Consider the following 19103-nt stretch of genomic DNA (forward strand, 5'->3'; position numbering starts at 1 on the left):
AAAATGAAGTAATTACTTTAATTGTGCAGCATGAATATAATCCACCATAATGCACTAGATCTAGTAGTAAATTCAATTTTAGTATATGCTTCAGGCTATGAATAGCTGTGCTCAAATATCCTGAACTTATGTTTTAATTTTGATAAGCCTCTATTTTTAAATCAGAACTTAGTTGAGGAGTGCCTCCTGAAAACCCTATCCTAGTCTTAAGTTATCAGGAAATATTTACTTAGTCTCTATTATGTGTAATATTATGAGCCAGGTTCTGAAGGTATAAGGTGCTGTGGGACTTATTCATTGAACTTAAGGGCCTTAATTTAGTGTTGAAGAGGAAATAAGAAATACACATTACAAATAAATATCTGAAAAGCCATGCCCTGATCTTGATCGTTGTCCTGGGATTATGTAAGTAAATATCCTGGTCCTTAAGAAATATACAGGAAAGGATTTAGGAGTAAAGTAACCTGAAGCCTCCAAGTTACTAACAAATGGTCAAAAAATATTCCGTCATATGTGTGTGCGCGCAGGTGTGCCTGTGTATCTAAAAGAGAGGAAAGGAAATGATAAAACAAATGGAGCCAAATGCACAAAAAACTGGTGAATTTGCGTAACAATTATATGGGAGTTCCTTGTACCTTGTCTGCAACTTTTAAGTAAGCTTGAATTTATATAAAAACAAACATAAATAAAGCTCTGCTATAAGCGTATATTAGAACAATTTGGCCATATCTTAATCCAGATCCTTCAAATGTTTATCATGAAATTTGAAGCAAAAATTTCACTCTTAAGAATCTATCTTAGAGAAATAATTGAAAAATTATTTATCGCAGCATTGACTATCATAGCAAACACTTCTAAAACATCTAAATATCTCATAGTAAGAGAATAAAGTGATGAAGCCAGAAATGGCAAACTTAATTTAAAATGTAGAAGGCAGAGGAGCTGACAAAACAAAACAAAACAACAAAAACAAAAGCAGGAGAAGAAGGAAAAGTTGTAAAAGGACCAGAATAAAGACAGAGTTGTAGAAGCAGTGTCTGTATTGTCCCTGCTATGTCCTTTGTCTTTGTTCCTTCCTCCTTCCTTCCTTCCTTCCTCTTTCATCTATGAATTCAGCATGTGCTTATTGCATACCTACTAGGTCCCAAGCACTTTATAAGTATTTGGGAAATAATGATGAACTAGGTAAAGAAAGTCCTTCCCTTTACTGAGTTTAGGATCTAGTAAAATAATGATAACAACCACAATCGAAGGAGGAGGTGATAAAGGTTGCTTAATTTTATAAAAACTTTGAATGTGAAAGAACATAAAGAAAATCAGAAGTATTTGTGTTCAGACTCATTCAGGGGGTATTCAGGATGAACAAGTAAGGAGTATTCAATGCAAGTACATTTGAATTGAAGTTCTACATGTAAACTTACTCTATTCTTGTTAAAAGGAAAAGATAATCTAGCTTTTCACAAGCCTAGCATCTAGTACTTTATGAAAGAATAGAAAATAATATAATAAAGGCAGGATCTCTTCTGTTCTTCATTTTGCAAAGGTATCTCCTTTCCTTAATAAAAGAAGCCATTTACTGAGACATATAGATATTTATTCTAGAATGGAAATTCCCAAACTTTCTTGGTTTATGATGCTCTTAGTGTCTCAGTATTTTTTCATAGTATCTTAGGCCAGGAGAAATATCCATCAGTTCTGCGTACTAGGCGTTTAGGTCAAGTCAACTTAAAAGTATTTATGTCCTAACAACTTAGTAGCTGTTTGAAAAAATAAGACATATAAGTTGAAAACATTTATTTCATTCTTAAACAACCACAATTACTTCCTAATGGGATATTGTGTCTACTGGGCACTGCACAGTTACTGAAATCTGGAAATCAGATTGCACACCAATGCTCTCATTTCCTCTCCTGCATTGCATTAACCATGGTGTTTTATTAAGCCCCCACTTCACGAAGATAGAAATAAATGTAGTGCTTTGTAATGTTGGAATTGTGAACACTTTGAGCTAGTAATTTGTTTAGTTTTAGATAGACATCAAGCATAGCTGTGAAGGGCACCAGGGTACCTAAGGACAAAATTTGGGAACTGCAGTTCTAGAAGATTTTGTTTCTGGCCTTCCACAGAACTTGTGTAGGCCGTATGGAAAATCAGGTCATTTCCACTGCCAGTGAGTGAATTTAGTAATAGTAGTAGTGGTGGTGGTAGTAGGATTGGGCCTCAAAAGGACCAGCTATGGGGCTTGTAGTAAGTTCCATTTATTTGTTTTAGTGGCCCAGCAGAAGAACCTGGCACAGAGTAAAGTGTAAAAAACAACTACACTTCTTTGAGTGTTGGATTCTAGATGTATATTAAGCAAGTCATTTTGATGAATTTCTAAAACCTAGGTGAGGTTCAGTAGACTGAGGTCCGGAGCCGATGACCAAGAAAGAATTCTTGAGACATCTTTGGTGCAAAATGGCAGTTTATTAAAGCACAGGGACAGGATCCTTGGGCAGGAAGAGCTGCTGCCCGGGGTTGTGAGGGATGGCAGGTTATGTACCCTGCAGTTGGGGAAGGTGAGGGGAAGGAAGGTTTCAACATATGCTAAATAGGGCCTACAAGGTGCCTGCCTGGATACCCGAGGCCTTGCAGCTTGATCAATGTTGTCTTTAGGCCAGCCATTAACATCAAGATAGTTGGGAGATTTAGGTTTAGAAGAGATTTAACTTTATTTAGGGCTGAGGAACTGAGTTATTTGCCTCTGGAAATTTGTGCTATTGATAAGGTAACTTCTTTGTTAGTAGATCTCTAGGACATTTGCAAACCAAGGGAGACTCCTGTCTTGCAGCATTTTGATCTCTGCAAGTTAACTATTTGTTTATCATTTATGGCCATCAGGGGTGCCTGAGGAATGCTACACGTATTACTGAGGGGGAGCGGATGGAGAGGGGGTGCAAGTTGCCAGCTTTTGCTTTGTCCTCAGCCAGCCTCCTGCTCCCTCATCAATTTCAGTTCACAGAGTTTCAGCTTCCTCAAAATTTGAAACATATCTTTCTCCATTTACAACTCTAGAATGAGTATCCAAAAAGGTGTTACGTTTGAAAGCACTTTAGAACACAGGAAATGCTCCTCAAGTGTGATGTTTTCATATTGCCACTACTGTTGGTATTGCCACTATGTAAAGCTTAATGGGATAGAGACTTTATTCTAGAATTGTGCTGCTAATATTTCTAGGTTTAGTCTAACTAGAGCAATTGGTGTGAAGCCAGGACAGGATTGCTCCTCCCTCCAACCAGTTTAAAGGTAATAGACCTTAGTCTCTCTGAAGTTAGGATTCAGAAAATGGCTAATTAGTTCTGCTGTGAAGATCTATAAACTATCTATTTACTACAAATATATAAAAAATAACAAAAAATAATTGTCCTGAGAAAAGTCTTTCGTCTCCATCTTATAGATTTCCCTTGGTATGCTCTTTGATCCTCACAAATACAGAAGTGTGAATTTTGTATGAACTGATTATTGCTAGTCTTTAAAGTGTGTTATACTGGGGCACCTGGGTGGCTCAGTGGGTTAAGCCTCTGCCTTCGACTCAGGTCATGATCTCAGGGTCCTGGGATTGAGTCCATCATCTGGCTCTCTGCTCAGTGGGGAACCTGCTTCCTCTTCTCTCTCTACTTCCCTCTCTGCCTACTTGTGATATCTCTCTGCCAAATAAATAAATAAAATATTTTTTAAAAAATAAAAAATAAATAAAATAAATAAAATGTGTTATATTATAATCTTTTTTGTCTTGGGGATATCACCCTTGGCTGCGCTGTAGCCTTAGGACATGGAAACTTTATTTTTTGTTACTAGTATGATGACATGATTTGAATGATTTAATATTGTTAAAGTTTTTAGAGCATTATATATAGTGCTTACTTTGTGGTATGGCACATAATAAGTACTATATTGAAGAGTTTAATAGTAAAAATATAAGTGAATTTACTTATTTTCAGTCTTGGAACAAACGGAGAACAAATAGAATAAATACTAGTATAAGATTAATTCAAGTCATGTTAAGATCATTGTGGGGCCAAGACTATTCCTCGGCAATTCTTCTCTCTTACCTCCCAGTATAGTTTTTGTTTTTATATTTGCACACATGACATTGAATAATTATTGCTTCCTTGCATGTTTGTCCTCCAACTAGACCACAACATGGTGGTTAGTAGGGACTTTTTCTCCATCATCTCTGTATCTTCTAGGGCCTGGACATACAGTAGTTGTTTGATACGTTTTTATTGATTGATGGACTGAGAAATTAATAAAACAGTAAATACATGTAAGACAACCAGATTATAAGATTGAACAGATTAGAATCCTCAGACTTCTAGATGCTAAACCATCAGGATTCTCTTCTGTGCTTCCCATCTAACATAAATCCTAATGGTAGGTGACATTCTTACCAAAATATTGATTCTTGAGCTAAGCTATATTGATGACTAGTAAGTTATATTGATGACTCGTTTCACCAGTATAGCTGATTACTTAATGCCCTCAAGCATTTATAATACTCAATATTTAAATTATAAGACTTTTTAAACATGGGTTTCTGATGAACTCTAAGTTTATGGCAGACAATAGGTATTCTGTATCTCCCCAACTTATTTTGTGTATGAAATAGTGAGATTATTTTTTTATTTTCATGTATTGATTTCCCTCTTCACTTGATTTAAATTCCTTATGGTTTCTGCATTTAGAATTGTCTATTACTAAAATGTTCCTTGCAGATTGTTCAGTTTATGGTGCACAATATTACTGTTTCATTGGTAATTGCACTGCAGATTATTATATGAAAAAAGATCCATTCTTTTCTTGAGGCATAAAACCAAGTTCCTGTCTGTATTGCGGATGTTAAAAATCCCAAGACACCTAAGGAAGAAGAGTGGGAGTATTAACTCTAGAAAAAAAAAAATCTTTGGCCAAATACCCATGAAAAGACTCTCTCATCACAGCACAAGGGACCAAGATTGTTAAGAATGATCTTTCTGAGAAAACTACTTTATGCAATTACAATAAAATATTGAGCATTTCTTTGGATTTTATGCACATTCCTTTCCAAGAGGAAATCCCAAAACGTTTTGTAAAATCTTACAAATTTATACTACCAGAAAATAAAATGAATGATTTAAATAAATTACCAACTTTTCAGGCACAATAGTTTAGTTCATTCATAAAATACCCTAAATGCCAAATTGGTAAAAGTGGAGTGAGTTTCTCCCATGAAAAATTATGTAACGTTTATAACTCAAAAGTCTATTTTTATATAAATCTAATATTTTTAAATCGCTTAGGGAGGACTCCTAAAAGCCTAACAAAGATTATATTTGAAGAACTTACTAATAAGTATTCTCAAATTAGACCTCTTTCAATTCAGAGTTTTGTAGTGTTTTAATTTGTGACCATCGTGCTTTGGGGTCATTTACTCATGATTCTGTTGAAATGTTTTATTTTGTTCAAATTCTTCTTAAAATTCACCATCTTAATCTCAAAATGCAAACCCTATCAACCCTTTGAAGTGAACAGACAATGTGACGGATTTGTTACCTTAGATGACATCAGGTTGAAAGACCGCAGGAGTCTGGGCTACTGTGCCCAGTAGAATTGATGACTGCGCTCCTTGCAACTGGGGGCTTTGAATGTGCACTGGTTGTTAAGATAAACACAAAATGTTAGTGCCAAGAGACTTGGCCCAACAGAGCTGTAGATGGATGTTATTATTTTTATGAAGAAGGCCTCTGGTGATAAAACAGGGTTGACCCTGTTAGTGGGAGCTCCATAAATCTTTCCTGGCTGAAGGTTTCTGGCCGTGCAGGTTGGAGGGTGGACAAAAGAATCAAAAGATCCAGGATGTACTGTACATGTGAGGATTGCCTATGGGACTTTGCAATAATACAACAATAGCCAAGACTGCAAGGCACAGCTTTCAGTTCCTGCCTGCTTTCAACTGCTTCTAATAACAGTTTTAATTTTAGAGTCTTCTTTTTCTACAGCATTAAAGAAAATTCTTAAAGTTATACCAATTTTTATCATCGTTTAGGGTTTTCTTCCTCCAGTAAAATGCTCCCCATGATTTTTACAAGTCTTAAAATAAAGATTAGTTATGTTACCGCTATGGCTATTATGAAAGTAATGTTTTTCAGTTATTTATGTTGAACATGTTCAAGAGCCTTTCCTAAATTTAAAAACAATTGTTAAAAAGTATAGACTTCGCTTTTTTTTTAGAGCAGCAGTCATAGTTTGAGGAAAGAGTATGTAATTTGATGGAATCTTCATTTTTATTAGTTATTACAAATGAAAGTAAGGATAAATTAATTATGTTTTACTGTTAACATTTCCCAAACTGTTCTATTTGAGTAGAAATCTTTATCTTTAATAAAACAACTCAACACATAATCAGTTTGTCAAATATTGTCATTTTTTCCTGTTGATTTACTTAAGTAACAAGTTATTAGTGCAAATCATATTTCTTTTATTGTTTTCATATAGTATAAGGGTCACAATAGAATGTGTTTCTGTGAACCTGTTGTTGAACATGAAGAGGTCGAAGATACAGTCCTTCTTGCTGGTGGTTCTAAACTGTCCTGGGAATAGTTTGTGAGAATAAAATTTTAATGATCTTTATGTATTTATTAAGTACCTACCAACTGTTTAACACTATTAGGTGTTTTGTGATTTAAATGAAATATGTGATGTGAACCTTGATGATTTTCTAGGGTTAGATCAAAGCCCAATATTTCCCATGCTTTATGAAATAGATGATAAAACACAGTCTGTTATATGATCCATGATAATGTTAAGAAGGGGCTTCTTTAAAATTTACTGAAAATTTTACTAAAAAAAAATCTGCTTCTTTAAAATTTACTGAGTCTGATTGCTTAAAGTCCTTTTCAAAGGACTTCTCTACCATGAAGATAGAGAGTATGATACAGGTCAACTGTCCCCTAGTATGTTTCCCTGGAAAAGTGAAACAAAATAAAGCAAAATTCTTATTTTGCAATATGGTATCTGGCTCTCTGTACACACTATAATGATCAAAGAGTCAAAACTATTTTTTTTAAATAATTTCCCTGGAAAACTACACTTCCAAAGAACATCTTTAATAATGAAGGCTAACCAGTTTCACTAGGAGTATGATATTTAAAAACTGCCTTCTATTTTCTGTTAAGCTGAAGCTCAGGTTGAATAGCTTTTGAAAAGTTGGGGAAAATATGTTCCACATTTCAATAAACTTAGTGACTTTATATCTTGCTCCCTCTGCTTATGGGCCCGCAATAAAATGTGCCGTTTCCTTTCCTTTTTAGAAACACAGCTTCATTCTAAATAGATCTAGGGGAAATTTATGTATTTATCATTAAAGAAGGAAACCACTGAAAACTTAATTTTGGATTCTTTTTTTTTTCAAGATTTTTAATTTGTTAGGTCCTTCTCAGAAGCTGAAGTACTGTTTCCTGTGTCTTTTCTAATCCCATTGTAGGGAAAATATATTTTAGTTGTCACTGACATTCCAGGAATGTCTAAATGTTTTCAAATATTTTTAAGAGCTTTGAATATTACTTTGGAAAACCATGCCCATTTTATGTACTTTTTACCTCAAAATGTCTGACATCATTTGGCAAAATAATATGAATGTAAAATAAAAGATGTGATTATGAAACATGCTGAAATAAAATACTAAAGTTTCTAATCAGTTTTCATAGTGTACAGGGAAAGAACAGACTCTTGTGTGGTTAGGAAGTTAGCAAGTTATATATATTCACATTTTTTAAATAGTCACAAATCTAAATAAATTGAGAACATGCTGTATAAACAGAATCACTGTCCAGTTCATCATATATCAAAATTATTAAGAAAGTAAAATGATAGTCTTCAACTTTATCAACTTAAGTATGTTATTTAATTTTATCTAATATATTCACCTATCCTCCAAATTAAATTTGCAAGCACAAGAGGTTATAAGATGCCACAGTCACAAAGCTATGACTTTTGACCTGCTTACCTGTGTCTCCACTCCATGGCTTCTAACTCCTATTATAATTTACATATCTAGTCATTTTGTGTTGTTTCATACTTATACTTTTTCATTTTAATTATTTCTTATAATTTACTTTGAATCTTTTTTTATTACAAATTGGAGCATAAAATACAATTTTATATTTATACTCTTTGTAAAAAAAAAACTTTAATCGACCATTATTTTAAGTGTAATAGATTAGAGTCAGTTTTGGAATAAATAATTCCATGTTTTTTTTCATTAAGTCTTTACTTTGCTTCATTTATTCAGGCTGACTGGGGTTTGACAGCTCTTTTGTACATGATGGGAGGACTGGAGGAGGAGCCTGGTGGTTATCAAGAAAACAGGGCAGCAAAGAGAGACACTGCTGCTAGTGGTTCCTAGTTTTTGTCTCATTTGCAAATTTTTTGTGGAGCATAAGGTAGAGAAAATAAGTTACTTTTAGCAAAATAATTCTGTCCATTTTTTTCCCCCAGTGGGTAAGAAATTTTCCCCATGAAGAACATATTTTAGGGACGCCTGGGTGGCTCAGTTGGTTGGACGACTGCCTTCTGCTCAGGTCATGATCCCGGAGTTCCGGGATCGAGTCCCACATCGGGCTCCCAGCTCCATGGGGAGTCTGCTTCTCCCTCTGACCTTCTCCTCGCTCATGCTCTTTCTCACTGTCTCTCTCTCAAATAAATAAATAAAATCTTTAAAAAAAAAAAAAAAGAACATATTTTAGTCAAAATAACCATGATTTTTAAAATAAAATAAAATATAAAGAAATTTTATCATATTGGTTCAGAAATCCTAAATGAACACTGTGAATTTTATTTGCCATGACAATAAAATCACTATTAAATAGAGGGTGTATTGTGCCTGGGTTCTTATAATTTAGCATAAGTTTCCTTAAAGTAATTATAGCACTATTTCTTTTAAACTACCACATTTTCTCAGTCTCTCTATATTCAGCTTTTCCTTTTAGAAAAATTGTTTATTTTCCTTATATATTTATTTAGGATGGTTTACAAAAAAATCAGGAATCATTTGAATATTTTGTTCTGTCAAGCAAAATCTCCATTTGTTCACATTTACTAGATGTTGTCAGCTTCTTTGGCTTGTTTATTTCAATTCATGAAGAAGCATTTTTCATAAGCCCAGGGTCATAGGTTTGATCTTCACAGAGACAACATCATTTCCTAGAAATAATATTCTTTCTCCTGAACCCAAATCATACCCTTGGCTTTCTAGAGATTTTGTATTGACGTGGTCCTAGAGACCACTAAGCTTGGGTGATGTAGTCTAGATACTGAGCAGCACTTTTGGACCCCATATCTGCTTGAAAGTATTTAACAGCAACACCTCTGTACACTTGAAGGGTGGTTTGTGTTGTCTACAGATGACATAGCGAAAGTCCGATGCATGGGTTGCATAGTGCAGTAAAAAAAGTAGTTGATTGCAATCATCTCTTCTGAATGTGAAATCCAGAACTGCTGCTGACAGACATTTCTTAACCCCCCAAACACAGAAATAGTACAAATGAAGTAAAGTAGAATAGAGCTTCTTTTACTAACACTACCAAAAAATGACTCTGTTAACTAGTAGCTTTAGAATATTTCAGACCTGGGAGCCCCAGATAAGGCCTATGTATAGAAGAAGAACTGATAGAGAGGAATAAAGCATGTTTTCCTGAAAAGGTAGCCTTGTTTGTAAACAAAGAATTACTCCTCCTTGATTATAAAAATAGCGAGGAGTAACACAATCCTGGTAATGATCACGAGGGCACCGTGTAAAGAAAGTGAAGCCTGTAATCCGTCATCTACATTTTCTTCCAAGGCTGCCATCAATCTCCATCAGGCCCCAACTTCTTGCTTACCCCCCACGAAATTGGGAGAAATGTCTTTGTTATGATTTAAGAAATGAGTTACAATGTGCATTTGTTAACACTGAGCAGAGTTCCCTGACCGCCAAGTTACAAACCACCCCAGAGACCTCAACTTGAACATGAGAAAATTGATGAAGCCTGTTCATGCGCTTATGACCACAGACACAAGTAATTTGGGTTTCTTGGTTCTGTTTCTATCTTCGGAGCCGACATTTTTCATATCACTTTTGTATCTCTTTTTAAAAACTTTCCTCTCATTTTCCCATACTTAAAAACAAAAAAGCTTTTTTGTAATCACTTTTTTTTTTTTTACTTCTCTGTGATTATCATTGTCTTTTTAACCTGCCAGTCTTTAAAATTTTTTATTCACCTAGTGCATATGTAATTCATGATAAATCTAGCTGAACAGAAAGCATAAGACCTTTTAAACAGGTTCGTCCTCAGTAACATTTTTAAGTAGATGATTTCTTTTCTCCAGATCTGAGACATCTCATATTTTCACAACAGATAACTGCCCTATCATTTTCCATGTTTATAATTTCATTTCTTGTTTATGATGATATATTCTATCATTAAGAATATAATTTGGTTGACTTATTTCACTCAGCATAATAGCATGGAGGACATGGGGACTTAGAGTGGAGAAGGGAGTTGGGGGAAATTGGAAGGGGAGGTGAACCATGAGAGACTATGGACTCTGAAAAACAATCTGAGGGTTTTGAAGGGACGGGGGGTGGGAGGTTGGGGTACCAGGTGGTGGGTATTATAGAGGGCACGGATTGCATGGAGCACGGGGTGTGGTGCAAAAATAATGAATACTGTTATGCTGGAAATAAAAAAAAAAAAAAAAAAAAAAAGAATATAATTTGGTGGGGCGCCTGGGTAGCTCAGTGGATTAAAGCCTCTGCCTTCGGCTCAGGTCATGATCCCAGGGTCCTGGGATTGAGTCCCGCATCACATCGGGCTTTCTGCTAGGCAGGAAACCTGATTCCTCCTCCCTCTCTGCCTGCCTCTCTGTCTACTTGTGATCTCTGTCTGTCAAATAAAATAAATAAAATCTTAAAAAAAGAAAAGAATATAATTTGGTATAATAGAAATTCTAGGCACAAAGTAGAGATGTCTTTTTTTTCTGGAATATGAAAGTGTTTAAATTTGGCATTATTTCTTACTAGTTGGAAGAAGACATGGATGAAAACATCTGGGTCTACATGCTGAGTTAGAACAGTTACTAATTTAATTTATTTAGGAAATACACTATACAGATTTTCTAATTGTTGTTTCCTTTTTTATAAGTGTTTGCTTGTAGGTACTTGTCCAACTTACCTAATTTTTAAATGTTTGCTATGATATTGCTTATAATGTCATTCTATAAACTTTTTCTTCTAGCCTGTAAGATTTATAATGATATCTATATTTTATTTCTTATATAGATAATGCATGCCTTCCTTATATTTTTCTTGATCAATCATCAGTGGTGCATCAATTTTTTCGGTTCTTTCAAAGAACTGTCTTACTTTGGTTGAGTATCTCTATTGTACATTTCTTTTCTGTTTCTTTTATATTTGCTATTCTATTATTTCCTTCCTTCTCCTCTCTTTAGTTTAATTTAATTTTTTAACTTTTTAATATTTGTATTTATGTCATTGATTTTTCAAACTTCTTCTTTTTTAAATATGTGTGTTAAGACTATAAAGTATCCTCAAAGCACAGCTTTATATGTATCTCACAATTTGTCATGTTTCCATTATCATTTAATTTGTTGGGACTACTACTTGCACCACTGTGTCATTTACAAGTGTATCACTTCATTTCCAGACGTTTGGGTGTTTCTTAGTTAGATTTTTCCTCTTCATTGCTAGCTTAATTCCACTATGTTTAAAGAACATAATCTGAAGTATTTCAGTCTTTTGAAATTTCTTAAACTTGATAATCATCCAGCACTTAGCCCAAAAATTGAGACAGGAATATTTGAAAAAAATTGAATTCTGGAAACCACACAATGAACAGACTTAACCTAATTTCTATATCCTTACTAGCTTTTTTGGTCTACTTGTCTTACCAGTAACTGAGATATTTTGTTTCCTCTGTTAGTTCTTTCATATTTTTTTTGCTTAAAATTTTTGAAGCTATGATATTAGGTATGTATAATTAAAACAATTATGGTTTGTCACAGTTTGAACTTTTTTTTATCATTAAGACTATTCCTCTTCTTTGTTAGAGATGCTTTGTGCCTTTCCAGAATCACAGAAACTGTCCAGCTCTACTTCATGTTAAGCTATGATGTTTTGACAGACATTCAAGGACTGGGTGGTAACTCCCAACACTTAGTCATCTCAAAGTGTTCCCAAAGTTCTTTGCCACTGACAGATTCCACTGCACTTTACTAGACCCCAATATTAGGAACTGTGGGTAAGATTTCTCCAATAAAATATTTTGTAATTTTTTTTTTTATTTCCAGCATAACAGTATTCATTATTTTTGCACCACACCCCGTGCTCCATGCAATCCGTGCCCTCTTATGCTGGAAATAAAAAAATAAATAAATAAAAAATAAATTAAATATTAAAAATAATAATAATAATAATAAATAAAATATTTTGTAATAAGAATTATTATCTCATTGGGTGCCTGGATGGCTTAGCGGTTAAGCGTCTGCCTTGGGCTCAACTCATGATCCCAGGGTCCTGCAATCAAGACCCACGTTGGGCTCCCTGATCAGCAGGGAGTCTGCTTCTCCCTCTCCCTCTGCCTGCTGCTCTGCCTACTTCTGTTCTCTCTCTCTCTCTGTCAAATAAATAAGTAAAATCTTTTTAAAAAATTATCTTACTTTTTCTCTTATTTTCTTTTCCTTTTTTATGCCACTATTTCCCTTTAAAGCAGTGAAGAGAGACTGCTATAATCTAGAAGTAATATTTTTTGACCCCACAGTCCTGTAATGATGTGGCAAATAAATATTAATGCCGTAGCTCTTCCATTCTTTCTCACACCTAAGAACTTAAAACTGTTAGTGTTTCTTATTCATTAATCAAGCATCATGGCCAGCACACACTTAATTCTTACCTATTTTAACCTTAGGTGGGACTTCAACCAATCATCATCACTTTCCTGTGGCAATAACAGGTGACTTTTCCAATAATTTTCTTCATATAATAACAAAGACAACTATGAAATATAAGACCCAAACTATAAAATTTTCTTACAAAATGGGAGGAATGGGATAAAGAAAAATCCATGCCAAAGTGTGCTGCACTTTGATGCTCAAGATGTCAGCTAATTTTGGTAAGTGTCTGAATTAGCATAGAGCCAGGAAGAGAATTCCAGCCAAAATTAGGTCAGTTTAAAAACTCATCTAATCATACCCTGCTTGTGATATCCTATTACTGATTTGCTGCTTAGTGGTAGGAAATGCTACAAGTCCTTTTTCTATGAAGTTATATGATTTTATCCTTCTCTTGCTTTCAGTGCTCTTCCCTTCCCTGTCCCACCATGGCATCACCTACATTCTGAGGGCTACTCAATCCCCCATTTCTACTCCATCCTCCATTTTAAACTTCAGAAAGTTAGAGTCAACTAACTCAAGAAATTTTTACCTTTTTCATAAAACTTCAAACTGGAGATGTCCTTCACAAAACTCTGTACTCATAAACTCATACTCACTCCCACATGACTAGGCCCCCATACTTTAATATGGAAAACAGAGTAATCCTTTATTATATGTGCCAGCAATTTGTAATCACTTTCTAATTACTTGAGACTAATATTTCTGTCTCAGAAATAACTAGTAAATCAAACACTTCCATGCCTTTTTTATATCAGGTTCACCATCTTCTCAAGCTGTGATAGCTGTTTCTGATTAGGTTACCCTCTCTCCCCTTTTCTTATTACTTCAATAAACTAGAATAATTTTCCAAAAGATAAACCCATTCATGTCACCTTTTTTGCTTAAAATCATCCACATACTCCTGGTTGCCATAAAATAGTTTAAAATCCTTACCAAGAACACATTTTTTATGATGTGGCTCCACCTTAGTCCCAGACCTGTTTCTAACCTCTCATGGCCACTCCTACCATAGATATATTTTTTTCAGCCATACATATATTCTTGGCCCCCTTACCAGAGAGGAAACACTCTCACATAGGGTAGTCCTTTGGTATAGATGGGATGCAGGCATGCATGATGCATGAGAAGGAAGGTGAGTGTTTATTTACATGATTCTTACTAAACTATGTTTGCAAGTGTTAACCTAAACCACCATAGCTTCTCATTTCATCCCATGAAAGATGATGAAAAAAGCTGCTAACCTCTTTCAAATTAGAATCATCTATACTCAGGGTAATATCTAAATAATCTAAAACTGTAGCTCTGGCTTATAGGGGAAAGAACATTTGATCAGGAGTCTGGAGAGCTTAGTTCTACTACGAAATTCAGGAATGTTGCCTTATCTCTCAGTGACTCATTTCCTTGCAGGTTGTTTTTCTCTGGGCTTGTCAACTATAGAATCCTATGGACATAGAATGATCTTCACATCATCTGTGTTTGTGTTAGATTCATTCCATCTTTCTGCACCTTCATTGGCTTCTTCCCTTTTCAGGCTATGCCTCATTTTACTTTTGTCACTTTCTACTCTTAATCACAAACATAAAAGGGGTTCTTATTTCAAGATGTCCCCTCTTTTTCATGCTAATGACATGTTATAATGTCTATCCTTTCTCCATAGTAAATAATTAAGTAAAACAATACATCCTTTCTTTGTCTATGCAGATTTTTATTTATTTTTATTTTTTAAAAAATGAGAGAGAGCATGAGTAGGGGGAGGGGCAGAAGGAGGGGGAGTTCAGTGAGGGGTTCGATGTGGGGCTCGATCCCAGGACCCTGAGATCATGAGCTAAGTCAAAGGCAGACGTTTAGCCATCCAGGTACCCCCATCTATGCAGATTTTTATATTGATTCTAATGAAAACTATGCATGAGCAATCATGTCTAAATTCTTCAGCCTCAAAGCTGTATCACTTGCAGGTGCAATGTTTGTTAGCTCATTTTTCTGATGTACCACAATATAAAGTTACTGTGCAAGAGTATGTTTCCAGTACCTATCCCAAATGATGAATGGCATGATAGATTGGGGTTCTAGGGCACCAAATATAGGATAAAGCTGGTTATCTGGAGTGTATGTTTTTGAAAAACTGAATCATCAACTTGAAAATAAAAGAGACCTTCTTGATGAAGTCAGAATAATTGCTTAAGATCTGATCTGATCTGAACAGCCTTTCCTTTAATGTAAGTAACAGACTCTCTCTGGCTGGCCCTGGAGTGAGAACAGGAACACGATCAGTGATGACAACACATGATATGGCTGGTGTCTGAGGTTCCCATCGTTATGTGTGATGTCCTGTTCAGTTCAGCAAATTCCACAGGATTTTGCACCCCATTGACTGTACTAGTGACAAGATCTGATATCTGTTAGCAGACAGGAAAGTCACAGCCATGTTGTATGCATGTGCTGGACTCACTCTCCCGGCTTTTGTAAAGTGTGTTAGCTGGTTTGCTTCAGTGATCACTTTACAGTCTGATCCATGGTGAGATTGGAAAGGTAAAAGCAGTTAAACGTTTCTCCTATACTTCAGCATATTTTCAATGATATGTGAGAGATGTGGCCCTCCTTTTCCAAGATGCACCTTTTCCCAAATCATATCTTTTCATTTTATGGACAAAGGAATTAAAGGCTTATGGGATTAAATGACACACTCAAGATCACATATCAAATTAGGGAATGTATCAGGTGCCTAAATTCAACTTTTTCTTATTCCTGGTCTAGGGCTTTCATACTCTTCTAAGCTTGTTTTCCAGTTAAGACTATATTATATCATAAGTATGATTCGACCACTGGTACAAACAGGCTGCTTCTTTCTTTCTTTCTTTCTTTCTTTTTTTCTGTACCCAAGAATGGACGGTAGGTAGCTGATCAAAGAGTATGTCTCTGTAGAGTATGTCTATTTAATGTGCATGGGGGAAAGGTGCAAAAGTTCACCCTCTCATATTTTTGAATTCCCTACAAATAAGAAAAGTGTGTGCTTGCAAGGTGGCCCCAAAATAAACAAATGTCTAACAAAGAAGTATTTCTAAAATTTGTCTGGCTATCAGAATCACCAAGGGTTATATGATTATTTATTTTTCTCTTCTGTTCTATATTTTCATAGTAATTCCCAAGTATTACGACAGAGCAACAGAATCAGAATCTCTATTGGTGAGATCAGTGAATCAGATTTAGTTCTGAGGTGAGTCTGACTTTTAGTCAGGTTTCTGACTTAGAGTTCTTATGGAAGGGGATCTCAGCCATCTGTGATTTTCTGTTTTAGCATAGCCTTTCCAACTCCATGCTGTGACTGAAAATGTTTAAGTCATGTAACACCTTGCAAAAAAGTTTGGAAAGCTTGCTCTACATTGACAAGTCCATACAGTGAGATAGTAATGCTTTCCTGGTTTATTCATAAGGTGTTATTATCTCTATAATATGCAGGTAAACAGCCAGCAGGAATGGACAAGTGTATTTTAGGACTGAATCATACTTTAACCTGAGAGGCAGCAACATCATTCGGAACTGTTTTGGCTTTTTAAAGATGTGTAGAAGAATAATTTCAAACTTTGAAGTACCACACAGAAATTCTGGAGAAACAAAGCTTTAGGTTATCATCTATAAAAATTTGTCTTTACATACTATTCATGATAATTCCTATGCTTCACCACAGTTTCAGGCATGGGTTCCAGTTAGGATTCTGACTTCCAAAGGAGGGTTGGGAAAGTGACCCAACAAATGTTTGTTATTTTTAAAAGAAGATAACTGCGGAAAAATGGGTAAACAACTCACATTCAGTTGCAATCAATTAAATTTGTAAACTGTAGGTATATTTACCTTTTCACTCTTTTAGACTTTTGACTTAAAAATGTGAAATTGACTTAACCATTCTGTTGCCTTCGTATGTGAAAAAACCTGTTCATAGCAGTGATTCTGAAGAGGCGCAAAATTAGAAACAAAAGGCAGCATTACTTTTAAGTATCTGGAATAACAAGGCAATACTATATCTTGTAACAGTTAGTCAATTTGGAGTGTAAAATTTGGAATCTGGGAAGGAAAAAAAGGTTATTTTACTGGCTCACTGAGAATCAGGGAACTGTTTGCACTTCATTGGTGTTTTAGATACCAACTATATAAAAATACTAAGTAGCCCACAAAAGTTGCCTAATTTTTTCTTTCAAAGTTTGTAAACTAAAAAAAAAAAAAAAAAAGAAAGAAAAAAAAGAAAAACATTAAAAAAATTCTTTTGGAAAATATAGCATCTTTTCATATTCCCCTGCCCCAAGTTCTCATTCTTTTACGTTCGTTATATGCTACTTTGCTAAACGTAGTTACACCTGGGGACATGGTAGGCTTTCACAAGACAGAAAATCTATATGTGACAGTAATTTGATGAGCGTATATGCATTGTCTGTGGGACAGGTTTTATAATCCAATTTAGTTACCTGTTTCTGTGTTATCCAGTTACTGTATTCAAGCAATCCTTTCTTATTTATATAGTGCTAGACGTTGTTTGTGTCCTTCAGTGCTTTATTTCAAAGTTCCATTCATTCCTTTAATCTGAGATTATCACTTTTGTTTAACACTATAAAGCAGTTTTGAGAACTTGACTTTTTTTTTAAATATAAAAGAGCATTTTCTGTAATGCATGTTTATTGACAGAATAATGATTTTCCTGTACATACATACTTGATGCAATTCAATGAAAAATAAAAGCACTTTCATATTATTGGTGGGGAGGTTTTGTGCAGATGTCTGCTCAGGTGAGAAATAGATCACAGCAGTTAAGATATGGTCTCTAGACTCAGCATGTTAGAGTTTGAGTCCCAGCTCAACTGGCAAGTTACTTTACCTGTCCCTGTTTCCATTTCCTCATTTACAAAATTGAGTGGATGATAACAAAATTAACCTAGAAAAGCATTTTTAAGAATTAAAATCCGGGGGCACCTGGGTAATGCAGTTGGTTAAGTGCCAGACTCTTGGTTTCAGCTTAGGTTGTGATCTGGGGTTGGTGAGATTGAGTTCTGTGTCAGGCTCCAGTGAGGAGGGACTCCCAACTCAGTTTGGTGTCCAGAATCTGCTTATGACTGTCTCTCCTATAAATAAAGATGAAATTCCACCCTTTTCTTAAAAAAAAAAAAAAAAAAAGACTTTCTCTCTCTGCCCCTTCCCCCACACTGCATTCTTGTGTTCTCTCTCTCAAATATATAAATAAATCTTTAAAAAAAATAAATTTTGTGACATGTAAAGGACTTCCCATGGTACAAAATTCACCCATTTTGTTTACATATGTTTTACAATATTTGAAGATGTGTTTCAGATGTTTTAAATTCCAAAGGACACAATTTTATCAGCAACTTCAAAGCTTGATAGATAGAAAAAGGATTCTTTGGTTCTTTCACACTTTACCCTCCTCTGGGAAACTACACACTGACACAGAAAGATCTCTTCACAAAAGAAGAAAAGGATAAAACTCCACCACTACAAATCCAGATTTGTATTTTTCCCAATTTTGAAGAGACTCTAATTTGATGTATAAAGCTATAGAGATAATGACTTACTTCATGTCCAAAGGAAGATGAAGGCAAAACAACAATCTCCCTTATTCACGTCCTGCCCCCCACCTTAGAACTTCTTGTCAAAGAAATGCACGTTGGTGTATGAAGAAGCATTCCATGGAAAGAATATCTTCAGAGACTGAATTTTTCATGGATGTTGTAGTTTACTACTTTCAGTAAAATGTCAAGAATGATATAATCCATATGTGGATTAATGTAACCTCACAGAAATCTTTGAAATCTGAGATGCTGTTTTGGAAAACTGTTACCTTGGTTTCCACAATTCTTTCTTCATATCCTCTGCTTATTCAAACAGCATCAAACAGCAATTATTTTTGATACTTGAGGTCATCTTCCATTCCTTAAGGATAAAAGCAAAGTAGAAGTGAAATTAGATTTCTCCTTCAGAATGGATTCCCACTTTGCACATATTTGTATCAATAAGCTTCGACTTAAAGTGAAACTCCATCATTTACTTGCTCAAAAGTTTTGCACAAGTCCAAGTTGAATCAGATTCAACCTTTCACTGACTTTGGTTCTTAAACTCCAGTTCATTGCTAATGCTCT

At 34.9% G+C, this 19103-nt stretch overlaps 1 protein-coding gene and 1 long non-coding RNA gene across 2 annotated transcripts in view; one reads left to right on the top strand and one right to left on the bottom strand.

Annotated features, from left to right (window-relative positions):
• The window catches only part of AGMO (alkylglycerol monooxygenase), a 350536-nt gene that overhangs the window by 66509 nt on the left and 264924 nt on the right, over positions 1 to 19103 (top strand). The gene's annotated exons all lie outside the window — the stretch shown is intronic.
• The window catches only part of LOC116569371, a 41319-nt gene continuing 41049 nt past the window's right edge, over positions 18834 to 19103 (bottom strand). The window contains exon 4 of the long non-coding RNA XR_004277002.1: positions 18834 to 18897. This is a non-coding gene — a long non-coding RNA (uncharacterized LOC116569371). The remainder of the gene's footprint in view (positions 18898 to 19103) is intronic.

This window comes from Mustela erminea, chromosome 11 (genome assembly GCF_009829155.1).
Source record: "Mustela erminea isolate mMusErm1 chromosome 11, mMusErm1.Pri, whole genome shotgun sequence".
In the NCBI taxonomy this organism is placed as follows: domain Eukaryota; kingdom Metazoa; phylum Chordata; class Mammalia; order Carnivora; family Mustelidae; genus Mustela; species Mustela erminea.